The 12,645-nt window shown below is 42.7% G+C and overlaps 1 protein-coding gene across 1 annotated transcript in view; it reads left to right on the top strand.

Moving 5' to 3' along the window:
* Nucleotides 1-670, top strand: part of LOC131810259 (conserved oligomeric Golgi complex subunit 2-like) — a 30,069-nt gene extending 29,399 nt beyond the window's left edge. The window contains exon 6 of the transcript XR_009345506.1: nucleotides 207-670. The gene's annotated coding sequence lies outside the window, so the exon portion shown is untranslated. The remainder of the gene's footprint in view (nucleotides 1-206) is intronic.
* Nucleotides 671-12,645: the final 11,975 nt, after the last annotated feature.

The raw sequence follows: 12,645 nt of genomic DNA, 5'->3' as shown, positions 1-12,645 counted from the left end.
AAGAAAGAAAGAAAGCAATCATGGGGAGAAGAGATTCATTGTTATTCTCTAGGAAATGTTGGGATTTTAATCTTACATATATTCTGGTAGAATTAGAGGCTCGATTTATATATATAACACATATGTATATAAATTATACACATATATTGGAGCTTTTAGAAACTGTTGTGCCTGGACCTTCTTTCCTGGTCTCTCTGTTCTTGCAGCGTATAGCCCACATTACGGCCATGCTGCAGCAGTCCCTGGGAGGCCTGTTGCTAGAAGGGCTTCAGACTTCCAATGTGGACATCATACGGCACTGCCTCCGGACTTAAGCTACATTTGACAAGACACGGGATGCAGAGGCGTTCGTTGGTCAAGTACTGGTGAAACTGTACATGGATGAGGTTTGTGCTCCCATGCACCTCATTCCACAAACACAGAGCATCTAATCTGGCTTCGTTTCTTGACTGGGTGCGAGAGAGCTCAGGGCTCTTCCTTGAAGATGCTCTTAGTTCCTGCTCTTCTGGATGTAAGAAAAGGTTGGTCCCGCTTGGAGCCCATCAGCATGGCAGGAATCAGGCATGCGCTCTTTTCTCTTCCAGTGATGCCATAACTCAGGGATCATCTTAATTTAGTAGGGGTGAGGGACTTGCCTCGGAAGAAGGTACGGATCAGAACATTTTCAGGCCAATTTCCATTTCCATAAGTTATACGTTAATGAAGTTGCTGAAAAGCGTGACCCCACCAAGGCGCCCGTGCCCACTGGAGGAGCTGGAAGACAGCTCTGTGCGCAGGGAAAGTCTGTGAGGGGAGGCGTCTTCGCAGAATTGATGTGGCTTAAGTCTTGAAGACCATGGGGGAGTTTGCCAGGCTAGGAAGGTGGGAGGGAGGGAATATTCAAAGATAAAGGGCTTTGAAGGGCGAGTTAGCGGGGTAGTACCTTAAGTCCGGAACTTGGTTACCCAGTGTTCTTGACCTATAAGGATACAGTTAAATATAGGGAGTCAGTGTATCCTGCCTCTGAGCAGCCGGAGTATGGGCTGCACCATGTGAGACCACCAGCAATCAGCAGCTTCCAACGTAGAGAGCATTGGTTTCATCTAGTTCAGGCTGACAGAAGTTATGAAGCCAGTCTCAGCGTTTGAGGGCTTTCTTCCAGTCACCTGCCAGTGCGAGTGTTCTTTCTGTCCGGTAAGTATAAAGCTACCCACCATGACTTCAGGATGAAAGGCTTCCAGTTTTAAAACGAGACAGTATCCCAGTGATAGAAGTGAAATTGAAGGATTAATTTCAGTAATCTTCTCAGCTTCATTAAGACTACTAAAAGTAAATGATCTGTCAGTTCTTTGTATGTATCCTATTATAGTTCATAGCTCTCTCTGTGGGGGTGAAAAAGATTACATTATTCTTTGTCACTAAGTGAAAATATTTTAGTTGTTTAATTTATGCCCTTTTCATTGAACTGAATCTAATATGCTAAATTAGGGAAGTACTTTACGTTTCCGTGTCGTTAAGTGAACTGTGGCCACGTTTGTATTTTAAGTTTGTATGCTTGTCATTCACCTCCTCCAACTCAGCCTCACCAAAAAAATAAAATACTAAAGCAAAATAAGATGTGTTTTCTTCCATCACTTTCCATCTCAGCCCTTCCCTGTTCTGGAGACGGTAGAGGATAAGGCCAGGGTGAAGATGGTACAGAGCTGTTGTCTGCAGATACAGTATTTTGCTTTTAAGCTCAGAAGGGAAGCAAATGAGTGTGTGTGATGTTTTAGCTTCAGGCCAGTCTCTGTCCCTCAGCCTCTGTGTCCCCCAGGGTTGGAGCAGTATTCCCAAATCCCGGGACCTAGATTTTCATGCCATTGTTACTTACCTCCTGTTTAGAAAGCATACTGAGTGGGGAGGAGGAAGAACGAAGTGCATTTATAAGGTTTACTCGATTCTTTTCTCTGTAGTGTATAGTTCATACTTCTCTTTTAGGTGCTTTAAAAACAAACAAAAACACAAACAAACAAACAAACAAATAAAATAAAACGCTCTTCCTTCTGCTAGGTGATTGTAGTCTCATCTGGACGGCCTGAAGATCATGTATGCTAATAAGCTCCTGGAGTTCGTTCCTCACCACTGCCGCCTTCTTCGAGAGGTCACAGGAGGAGCCATCTCAAGGTGACGTAAAATGCTGTGTATGCACCTGAGCTCAGTTTAGTGACCACCTGTCACCTCCTCATGTGCCGCTGATCCCTGGCTGTCCTGTCTGACCCGGGAACGTGGGAACGTGTGCTCTTCCCTATTTGTTACCAGTGCTGTGAGGCAGGTGTCGCTTGCCTGGGTTTACAGGGAAGGGAATGAAGAGTGTGGACGAATCTCAACGGTGACATTTGTGTGACTCCAGAGCCTCTGCTTTTCTCTTGTCTATACTTTCTCCTTAACCAGGTTCAAAATCAGAATTGGTTTCCTTCCATTATTGTGATGTCATCATCGGTCTAGAAATACCAATTCATTTTAATTCAACACGTTTTATACTGATGGCAATTAAAGTCATGTTCGGTTTTCCCTCCCTCTCTTATTTCATTTCCATGGCTTTCCATTTCTGTTTCATGAATATCCCATTACCTTCCACCATCTCCGTCATCCCAGTCCAGACCTTTGTCGCCTTTTGTTCGAGGGTAGCGGGCTCTCCCCACCTGGTCTCCCAGCTCCACCTGTCCCTCTTCATTGCAGCCTTCAGCTGTCCCACCTGCCCAGAGCTCTGCAGCCTTCCTGAGTCGCTCGTGGCTTCTCATCGCCCACAGAGGAGCATCCAGTCTTCCTGCGCAACCTGTGACCCTTGGTGCTGGAGTCCTAGTGGTTCTCCGCTGTAGAACTTTTTACTGTGGAACTTTCCCCCATACCACTATGGGTCTTGGCCAGACAGGAGCGCTTGACCTTCCCTAACACACCTGGTACAGAAGATCCCTGACTTCACCTTGGTTCAGTTTATGGTTTTTTGACTTTTTATAATAGTGCAGAAGTGATATGCATTTAGTTTGGATCTTTTCCCAGGCTGGCGATCTACAGTAGGGTCCTCTTTTGTAATGCTGGGCAGGGGCAGCGAGCACAGCCCCCAGGCAAACCACGTGATCACGAGGGTCAGCAACCAACACACTTGAACCGTCCTGTTCTGGCTTTCAGTGCACTGTTCAGTAAGTTACATGAGATACCAGACATTTTATTGTGAAATAGGCTTTGTGTTAGAGGATTTTGCCCAATTGTGCAATACTGTAAGTTTCTCAACACATTTAAGTTAGGCGGGGCTAAGCTCTGATGTTCAGTCGCTTAGGTGTTTTCCATGCATTTTCAACTAAAGAGATTTCCAGCTGAACAATGGGTTTATTAGAAGCCGAGGCCGTCATAAGCTGAGGAACATCTGTCTATACTGTGCGCCTCTGTGTTTTCCTTCATTGCTTCCTGTCTCATATCCCTTTGTCTTTCTGTTGATCTGTCACTCCACATGAAGCTCCAGTCAAATACAACTTCTTTTGTTTTTAGGTTATTTATTTATTTACTTATTAGAGAAAGCATAAGCAGAGGGGGAGGCAAGGAGTATAGCAAGCTCCCCACTGAGCAGGGAGCCCAATGTGGGACTCGATCCCAGGACCCTGAGATCATGAACTGAGCCACCCAAGCGCCCCCAGGCTATGGTTATTTCAAGAAAAAGTCCTATTTGTGAATTCTTCATCTAGTGAAGATGAATTAAAATCAGAAAGTCAACTCTGCCACCTTTAAAAACCCAGGAACAAAAAAAAATTCCACGACCAGGTATAACCCTATACAATTTTTAAATTGGAGAACGACTTTGACCAATAAACCAGGGCTTAGTTCATGAGACTATGTCAATGAGCTTATACCATCCCATGTCCTCGTCAAACCCTCATGTCTGGGAGATGGAGGGACATCTTCATCTTCAGAGCTACTATTAGTGAAAAAGGTGGAGACAATACTGACTGAGTCCCTCCTTCAGCAGGAGAGCCAAAAACACCTTGCCCCTCCATAATCCCAAATGAAAATAAACATCTCAGGGCACCTGGGTGGGTTAAGCTTCTGCCTTTGGCTGGGATCGAGCCCCACGTCGGGCTCTTTGCTCAGCGGGGAGCCCACTTCCCTCCTTCTCTCTCTGCCTGCCTCTCTGCCTACTTGTGATCTCTGTCTGTCAAATAAATAAAATAAATAAAATCTTTAAAAAAGAAAAGAAAAGAAACATCTCATTTTACTAGTGTGCAGCAGTGACTATGCAGGAGAAATTATTATTATATTATTATTATTATTAAATGATATTATTATTATTATTATTGTACCATATTGTTAACCTTTTGAATTCGGACACCTAAAATTTTTAATAAAATATGAAGGCCTTTTTTTTTTTAAGATTTTATTTATTTGAAAGACAGAGATCACAAGTAGGCAGAGAGGCAAGCAGAGAGAGGACGAAGCAGGCTCCCCACTGAACAGAGAATCCGATGCGGGGCTTGATCCCAGGACCCTGGGATCATGACCTGGGCTGAATGCAAGAGGCTTTAGCCCACTGAGCCACAAAGGCGCCCCATGAAGGCTTTTTTTTGTTTTTTTAAAGATTTTACCTATTAATTTGACAGAGAGATCACAAGTAGGCAGAGAGGCAGGCAGAGAGAGAGAGAGGAGGAAGCAGGCTCCCCGCTGAGCAGAGAGCCCGACGTGGGACTCGATCCCAGGACCCTGGGATCATGACCTGGGCTGAAGGCAAGAGGCTTTAGCCCACTGAGCCACCCAGGTGCCCCATGAAGGTTTTTTTTTAAAGAAAAAAAACTTCAGACTATATCTTTATCCTAGAAGTTCCCCCTACAACTGGCTTCTGTCTTGGCCAACATTTAGCCATTCAGATAAAGTCCGTATTTAGTGCTTCGTGTGTATGCATGTGTAAAATAAGAGGACAGTCATAAATCTTTAAGATTGTGTATAATAACCGTGAAATAAGGATTCTTGATACACAAGGTCTCGCCTGGGGAAAACAGTTGGAGAACAGTATGCAGTTTTCAAATGACGGAGAGGAAATACGCATTCGGTTATGAGAAAGGGAAGGAGAACAAGACCAAATATTAATAAAAGGGAAAAAAGCATTTTCTGCCATCTTTCCGTGCCATAGTAACAGTGTGAACAAATGTCCCACAGATCTCCTAAAGAACATTAACACTGCTGAAAGGGGGGGCGAAGGCCAGGTTCTTAGGAGGCCCTGCACCAAAGTCATCGTCCCGTTTCCTCACTGTGATGACGAAGCATGAGTACATTGGCAAATTTGAAATTATTGATGACCACAGAGCTGGGAAAACTGCTGTGAACCTCACGGGCAAGTTAAACAAGTGTGGCATGACCAGCCCTAGACTTGTATAACTGAAAGATCTAGAAAAGTGGCAGAATATTTCCATCCCCTCAGTTTGGTTTCACTGCATGGAAAAATTCTTCTGGCATCATGCACCATGAAGAAGGAAGAATCCAGGCAGGAGGGAAAATCCTGGGATTCCTTTTTCCTAGAAATATAATATACATGGCACGTGAAAAAAAAAGGAAAATAAATTACAGTCAACTAATGTTGACAAGGGTGCCAAACAATTCAATGGGGGTAAGAACAGTATTTTACTCCCAAGCAGCCACATGCAAATAATGAAACAGGAGTCCTGCCTCACACCATACAGAGAAAATAACCCAAAATGCATCAAAGACATAAATGTAAGCATTAAAATGATAAAGTTCGAGATGCCTGGGTAGCTCAGTTGGTTGGACGGCTGCCTTCTCCTCAGGTAATGATCCCGGAGTTCCCGGATCGAGTCCTGCATCAGGCTCCAAGCTCCACGGGGAGTCTGCTTCTCCCTCTGACCTTCTCCTCACTCATGCTCTCTCTCATTGTCTCATTCTCAAATAAATAAAATCTTTTAAAAAATAAAAATAAAGTAAAATGATAAAGTTTTCAGAAGAAAACACAAAGGTAAATGTTAGTGGTCTTGAATCTAACAACGGCTCCTCAGCCAAACACCAAAGTCAAGCAACTTAAAAAAAAAAAAAACAAATAAATGGGACTCAACCAAAATATCCCAGTTTTGTGCTTCCAAGGACCCCATTGACAAAGTCAAAAGACAAGCCACAAATGGAAGAAAATATTTGCAGGTCATATATAAGGAACATGCCTTCAGACTGTGTGAAGAATTCTTACAACTCAAATAAAAAGACAACCAAGTTAAGAAATGAGCAAAGAGGGGCGCCTGGGTGGCTCAGCGGGTTAAGCTGCTGCCTTCGGCTCAGGTCATGAACTCGGAGTCCTGGGATCGATCCCCGCGTCAGGCTCTCTGCTCAGCAGGGAGCCTGCTTCTTTCTCTCTGCCTGCCTCTCTGCCTGCTTGTGATCTCTCTCAAATAAATAAATAAAATCTTTAAAAAAAAACGAGCAAAGAACTTGAATATACATTTCTCCAATATTCAAATGTATACATTAATATATAAATGTATATATAAATATATTTTACATTATCATATATTTATATAAACATTTATGTAAATATATTTACATTCTTAAATATGTATTTAAATATAAATAAAATATGAAATATATATATTTAAAGATACATATAAGGTATATATAAAATATATGGGACAATAAGCACGTGAAAATATGCTCAACATCACTAATCATTCGGGAAATGCAAATCAAAACCATGGTGAGATACCACCTCCCACCCTCATGGATGGCTACTATCAAAAAACCCAAAAGCAGGTATTGGAAGGATGTGAAGAGCTGGAACCTGTAAATTGCTGGTGGGCTTGGAAAATAGCGCAGCCACATTAGAAATGGTTTAGTAGCTCCTCAAAATGCAGAACACAGAGTTGCCATATGACACACCAATATCACTCCTGTGTATAGAGCCAAGAAAAAAACTATGCTCACACCAAAACTTGTGCATGAAGGTTTAGGGTTTATTCGTAATAGTGAAAAGGTGAGAACAACCCAGATGTTCATCAACTGATGAACAGATAAATAAAATGTGATCCACCCAGCCAGTGGAATATTATTCAGCTTTGAAAAGGAATAGAATTTTGATATGTGCCACGACACAGAGGAGCCTTGAAAACATTCTGCTGATTGAGAGAAGTCAGTCACAGAAGACCACATACTGCATAATTTGATTTATATGGAATTTCCAGAATAGCTAAATCTACAGAGACCGAAAGTAGATTAGCGGTTGCCTAAGACTGGTGGTGATGGCTAAAGTTTTCTTTTGAGGATGATGAAAATGTGTAGGTAGTTCAGTATAGTATAGTTAACTATAGTGAAAGCCATTAAATTGTCCACATTAGATGGTGAGTGGTATGGCCTGTGAATTATATCTCAATTAAGCTGTCATCGAAAAATGCAAAGAACTTCTATATTTATCAAGTAGAAAAAGAATGAACTTGATTAAAAACATCAAAAATGGGGAAAATAAAAACAAACAAAATAAGATGGAAGGAATAAAATCATGACTGTTTATCATTAATTTAAATGTGTACAGACTGACTTTTTCTATTAAAGCACCTATCAGGGGGTTACAGATCCACGCTGTTCAAGAAACATACTTAAAATGCAAAAGGGATTGAGAATGTATCAGGTGAGGAGATACCATGCAAAAGAGAAAGCCGGAATGGCAAAATTCATCGCAGACAAGTTGGGTCTAAAGTTATAGGTACTAAGATGAAGAGGGACATTTTTAAAGGCAGAGTTTGGAAAGAAGATGTAAAAGGTATAAGCAGGTATACATCTAACAACATAATACCTAAAGACTCTAAAAATGCAATAACAAGGTAAAATTTTAGCTTTTCAAATGGGAGTATCTACTAGAAGGAGGGAAAAACAAGGACACAACAGAAAATAGACATCCTGGGGCGCCTGGATGGCTCCGTGGGTTAAAGCCTCTGCCTTCGGCTCAGGTCATGATCCCAGGGTCCTAGGATCGAGCCCCACATCGGGCTCTCTGCTCCGCGGGGAGCCTGCTTCCTCCTCTCTCTCACTCTCTGCCTGCCTCTCTGCCTACTTGTGATCTCTGTCTGTCAAATAAATAAATAGAATCTTTAAAAAAAAAAAAAAAGAAAATAGACATCCTTATTTCCCTCGGAAAACATTTCTTTCTTACACCTAAGGAAAGCCATATTTGTAAAGATTAATTGCATACTAGGCAACAAAGGAAACCTTTACAAGCCTTCCAAATTAAAGATTTAAAGAACAGTTCTTTGATCACAATCCAGTAGAATCAGAATTAGATAACCTGGTAAAAAAAATTGAAACTACATACAAGTGAAGAAATACAGTCTTCAGTCAAAGAAGAAATCATAAGACGACTGAAGAAAATCTTGAAAGCAATGGAAAGGAGATTATTTCATAACAAAACTTACAGAAGACACCAGAAGTTATACTCTAAGGAGACTTTAGTGTCAAATGTCATCAATTTCAAACATTTTTTTGAATAAAAGAAACTACTCATTACCCATCAGAAAAGGGCAGCTCAATCAAAAGAAAGGAAGTAATTATAATAAAGATAAATTTTTTAACTAATAAAAAATATGAGGGGCAAATAAACTCAAAGTTGTTTTTATGAAAGACTAATGAAATAATAAAAAAAAAACTTCACATGCCCTATTTAGGATAAGAGAGGGGGAAGATGGGGTGTGGGAGGAGGTGGGGAGAGAGGGAAGGGGAATGGGGAAAGGGGGGTTTCAGGGAGGAGGGGACAGAGAGAGGGAGAGAGTTGCAAAACAGATAAGGATTGGGAACAGATATAAAAGCAAATGCTTAATATAAAGGAATCACTAAACTGCAAGGCACTTTATACTAATCAATTTGATAACCTAGAAGAAACGATGATTTCCTAGGAAAACAAAATCATCCAAATGATTCAAGAATGGAAAATTCAGATGAGTTCCAAGATCAGACAGGTTTGCAGCTGGATAACTGTCATTCTACTGTTAAATGGCAACAGGCAATTAAACAATAATAAGTCAATTCACTTGATGACGCTGAGCACAATTTTAATACCCAAACCTGAGAGGGAGGAACGGGGAAGCTATTAACAAATCTGGCTTAGGACAGATTAGTTAACAGAAACTGAACTAATGTTAGCAAATAACAGAAGTCAGGCATCTATCAAAGGACTATATCCTGAGACCAACTTGGATTCATTCCAGGAAAATAAAGGGAGCTCAAGACCAGAAAATCAATAAGATTTACCTCATCACTAAATTAACTGTGAAAAAACTCTTAAGACCATAGCAATAAATGCATTTGATAAAAAATAAAGGCACCTGATAAAAGGTGAGCAGCCATTCTTTATAAAAATGAAGATATAAACAGAAGGACGTTATGCAGGAGGGATTCTTAACCGGGAAGCACTAGATCAAGAGGTAGATAAAATGAGCCCATATTTGTCAAACAGTGACAGAGCCCCATGCGTGTGTGGATAGAGTCGAATGAGCTCATGGATGAGCACCAGGCTGTCAACAGGTATTATAGGGACAAAGGCAGCGGTGAGGAGAGGAGAGTCTTAACAACAGGGAAGAAGGTAAAAGGAGGATTGCAGTTAAAAATGGTGCATGATACAAACACATGCAAATAAGACCGGATATTTTCCCGTATATAGTTTTTTAAAACCCTGCACACATTACTGGAACTACCAACTCTTTCAGCTCCGCAGCCCTCGCGTGCTTTTCCAGTACCAGGATGCAGGGGTAGATCCTCCGTTGGTGAAATCCTATGTCATTGTACTCCTAAAGGGACAGGTGAAACAGCGCAGGGGCTGGAGGTCGGAAATCAGGCATCGCTGCGCCCACCCCAGCTCCCTGCTCGCCCAGCCCCCACTCTGAAGCAGCGGGCACTTGGAGCTGTTAAGAAGCAGGGATCTGAGCAGTTCTCTGGTTTCCCCTGGAGCCATCTGCATCCATCATATTTCCCACAGCTCTCCCTGAGTGTTGGTGCTGGCTCCCCCCGAGTGTTCCCTTAACTCCTAGCACACCCTTCTTATGAGAGCACCTAGTACTCCCCGTCACAGTGCTCTGTCTGTCACATGCATCCATTGATCCACTTTGTGCTGGTTGAGGGCTGGAGCCCCCTCCTGTTAACTCCTCAAGTCCGTTTCTAATGCAGCAGCACCTGGCACTTAAGCACCCTGTCAGTACCTGCCAAATGAATGAAATGTACTCAAAACATAGTATGAAGTCTGCGTTTTGAAACTCCTTTTTGGAGCCATTTGCTATCATTTTCCCAGGCAATTTAAAAAATTTCCAGCCTTGCTGCCAATAACCTGAAGGGGTAAAGGAATGCCGGCGTGCCCCATGGGACATGTCACTCTGGATGGTCCTTCGGCAGCAGGGACTTTGATCGCGCTCTTCCAAACCCAGCAGGATGGTGGAATGGGTACGTGGCTGAGTGCCTCCAGGGTCTGACCCTGTGTGACAACACCCGGTGCCTGCAGCTGCCCTCTGGAAGGTGTTGCTTTTGCGGCAGAGCCGGAGGGCACCAAGCGTGTGTCTGTCTCCAAAGTCCTGGGCACCACATCACAATGCCTTCCTGAGAAGCAGAATCAAGGACAGTTGCTGATCTTCATTCCTTCCCACCAAAGGTATCTCATACACCATCTTTGGAAGTTGGAGCCAGGGGGCGCCTAGGTGGCTCAGTCGGTTAAGTGTCTGCCTTCAGCTTAGGTCATGATCCCAGGGTCCTGGGATCGAGTCCCACACATTTGCCTCCCTGCTCAGCGGAAAGCCTGCTTCTCCTTCTCCCTCTGCCATTCCCCCCACTTGTGCTTTCTGGCTCTCTGTGTGTCAAATAAGTGAATAAAATCTTTTTAAAAAGCTTGGGCCATACTCTTTAGCCATTCTACTTTCCCTGGGGTAATTTGCCACCTCCCTGAATTTACCTGCATCTTTCCCAAAATCTACTTATCTTCCAGCCTTCGTGACCATAATGAGTCTATAAATTTTCAATAGACAGTGTGAACTTACACTTGCTAATCTTTGCATAACATGCACCTCTTTCGATCTCAAAGAAAAGCTTCTCACCGCAATGGTCTCTAATCTACAATTAGGTTCTGTTCTGGGATCCCACTGGAATTCTACACGCCTGTCCCCTAAGATGCCATAAATTGTGGTCCAGTTTCCCAGCCAGCCAAGGAAAGCACATGGAAAATCTTGCTGAAGTATGAGTAAGAGCCAACGAAAGGGAACATATTTATCTGCCTCGAATGCTGGGACCTGAGGAAAGCAAGTTTTATTACAGACAAATCAGGAAGAAGGTGCAGATTGCTTTTTATGTCACTCTGGAGTGGAGGTCTGCCATTGATCATTAAGGCCATTTCCTGCAACGCACTCACCAAAGTGATACTCACTTCGGAGTGGACAAAACTTAGGAAATGGCCAAGGGGAGCTCTGCTTACACTTTACACTCTCAGCATTTATTTGTATTAATTTCTTTATAGGGCAGTATAGAAACATGAGACCACATTGAAAAAGCAAAGCTTGTCATCCTGTGGCCTTGGGTCAAGAATAGAGATAGTGCTGCTCATGTCAGTTTCAACCTCCAGTGGCCAAGGGTTTGATCTGATGCTCTTTCAAGTTTTCCCCATAGCCTTTCTCAAGCTCAATGGCCAATGATCCCACAGGAGGAGATTTTAGGGCCCTCTCAAACTTCTGTTTCGCTATCTCTCCCCAGCCTGCTTCCTCTGCAAAAGTCACCACTTTGCCTGTGCATCTACCACCTCTTAGAGCTTTTGGAATCAGCCACGAATTGCAGTGCTGATTCCTTCCATGACCACATATTGTTTACAGGAAAACTCTTCTTCGTTATGCCTTGCCAGTCAGAGTGACGGTTTCATCCGCAACCTGGACCAGGTTCGGGAATGTTCTACACATAAATGTGAGCAAATGTCTTCTGTATTGAGAGACATGTACATTCTGTAAATGGACTCTATTGAAAAACCAATACATAGGGTACACTTGTGTCCTGACCCAGCTGGAAGGAGGCACTTTATTTCCATCTTTCAGAAAATTGGTGTAACACATTGATTTTCATAACAAAGAAAGCAGTTTTGTGTCCTCTACCAAAAGACTGTCATAGTAAGCAATAAATTGCCTCTTTGGAGCGAACAAATTAATAAGATATTTTCTAAATTTCAAAATAACAAAGACAGAACGATGTCTGTAATGCTAAGTGCATCCCCTTAGTTGCAGGACATTGTGTCATGGGCCACCTGAGCAATGACACATGGCGGCCGGTAGTCTGATTCACCTGGCAACCTGTTAAAAGAAAGTCTTGCACATGACAAGGTTTCAATAAGTCACTGACAAGATGGCCAGGAAGCCAGCCTTAGCTGGCTTTTTCAGGTGTCCAGACATCTAGTCAACCTACCTCACCAACTCATCACCATGCTTACTGGAGTAAACCCAATCTCTTCCTTCCCCCCTGGAGATGGGAGAAGAGCCACTCACATGTTTGTATGGAATCCTCATTCCCCCTCGCTCTGTCCCCACAGAAATAAATAAACAAAGCTTTATGTCACCCAGAAGTTCCTGGGTCAAATTACACAACTTGGACAATTTTGGGTCACTACAGCCTTTTGTTTTTCTCTCCACCTTAAGCCTT

This window comes from Mustela lutreola, chromosome 10, assembly GCF_030435805.1.
Source record: "Mustela lutreola isolate mMusLut2 chromosome 10, mMusLut2.pri, whole genome shotgun sequence".
NCBI classification, from domain to species: Eukaryota; Metazoa; Chordata; class Mammalia; order Carnivora; family Mustelidae; genus Mustela; species Mustela lutreola.
Note: the sequence above shows the minus strand (reverse complement) of the source record. Positions and strands in the feature narration are given on the sequence as shown.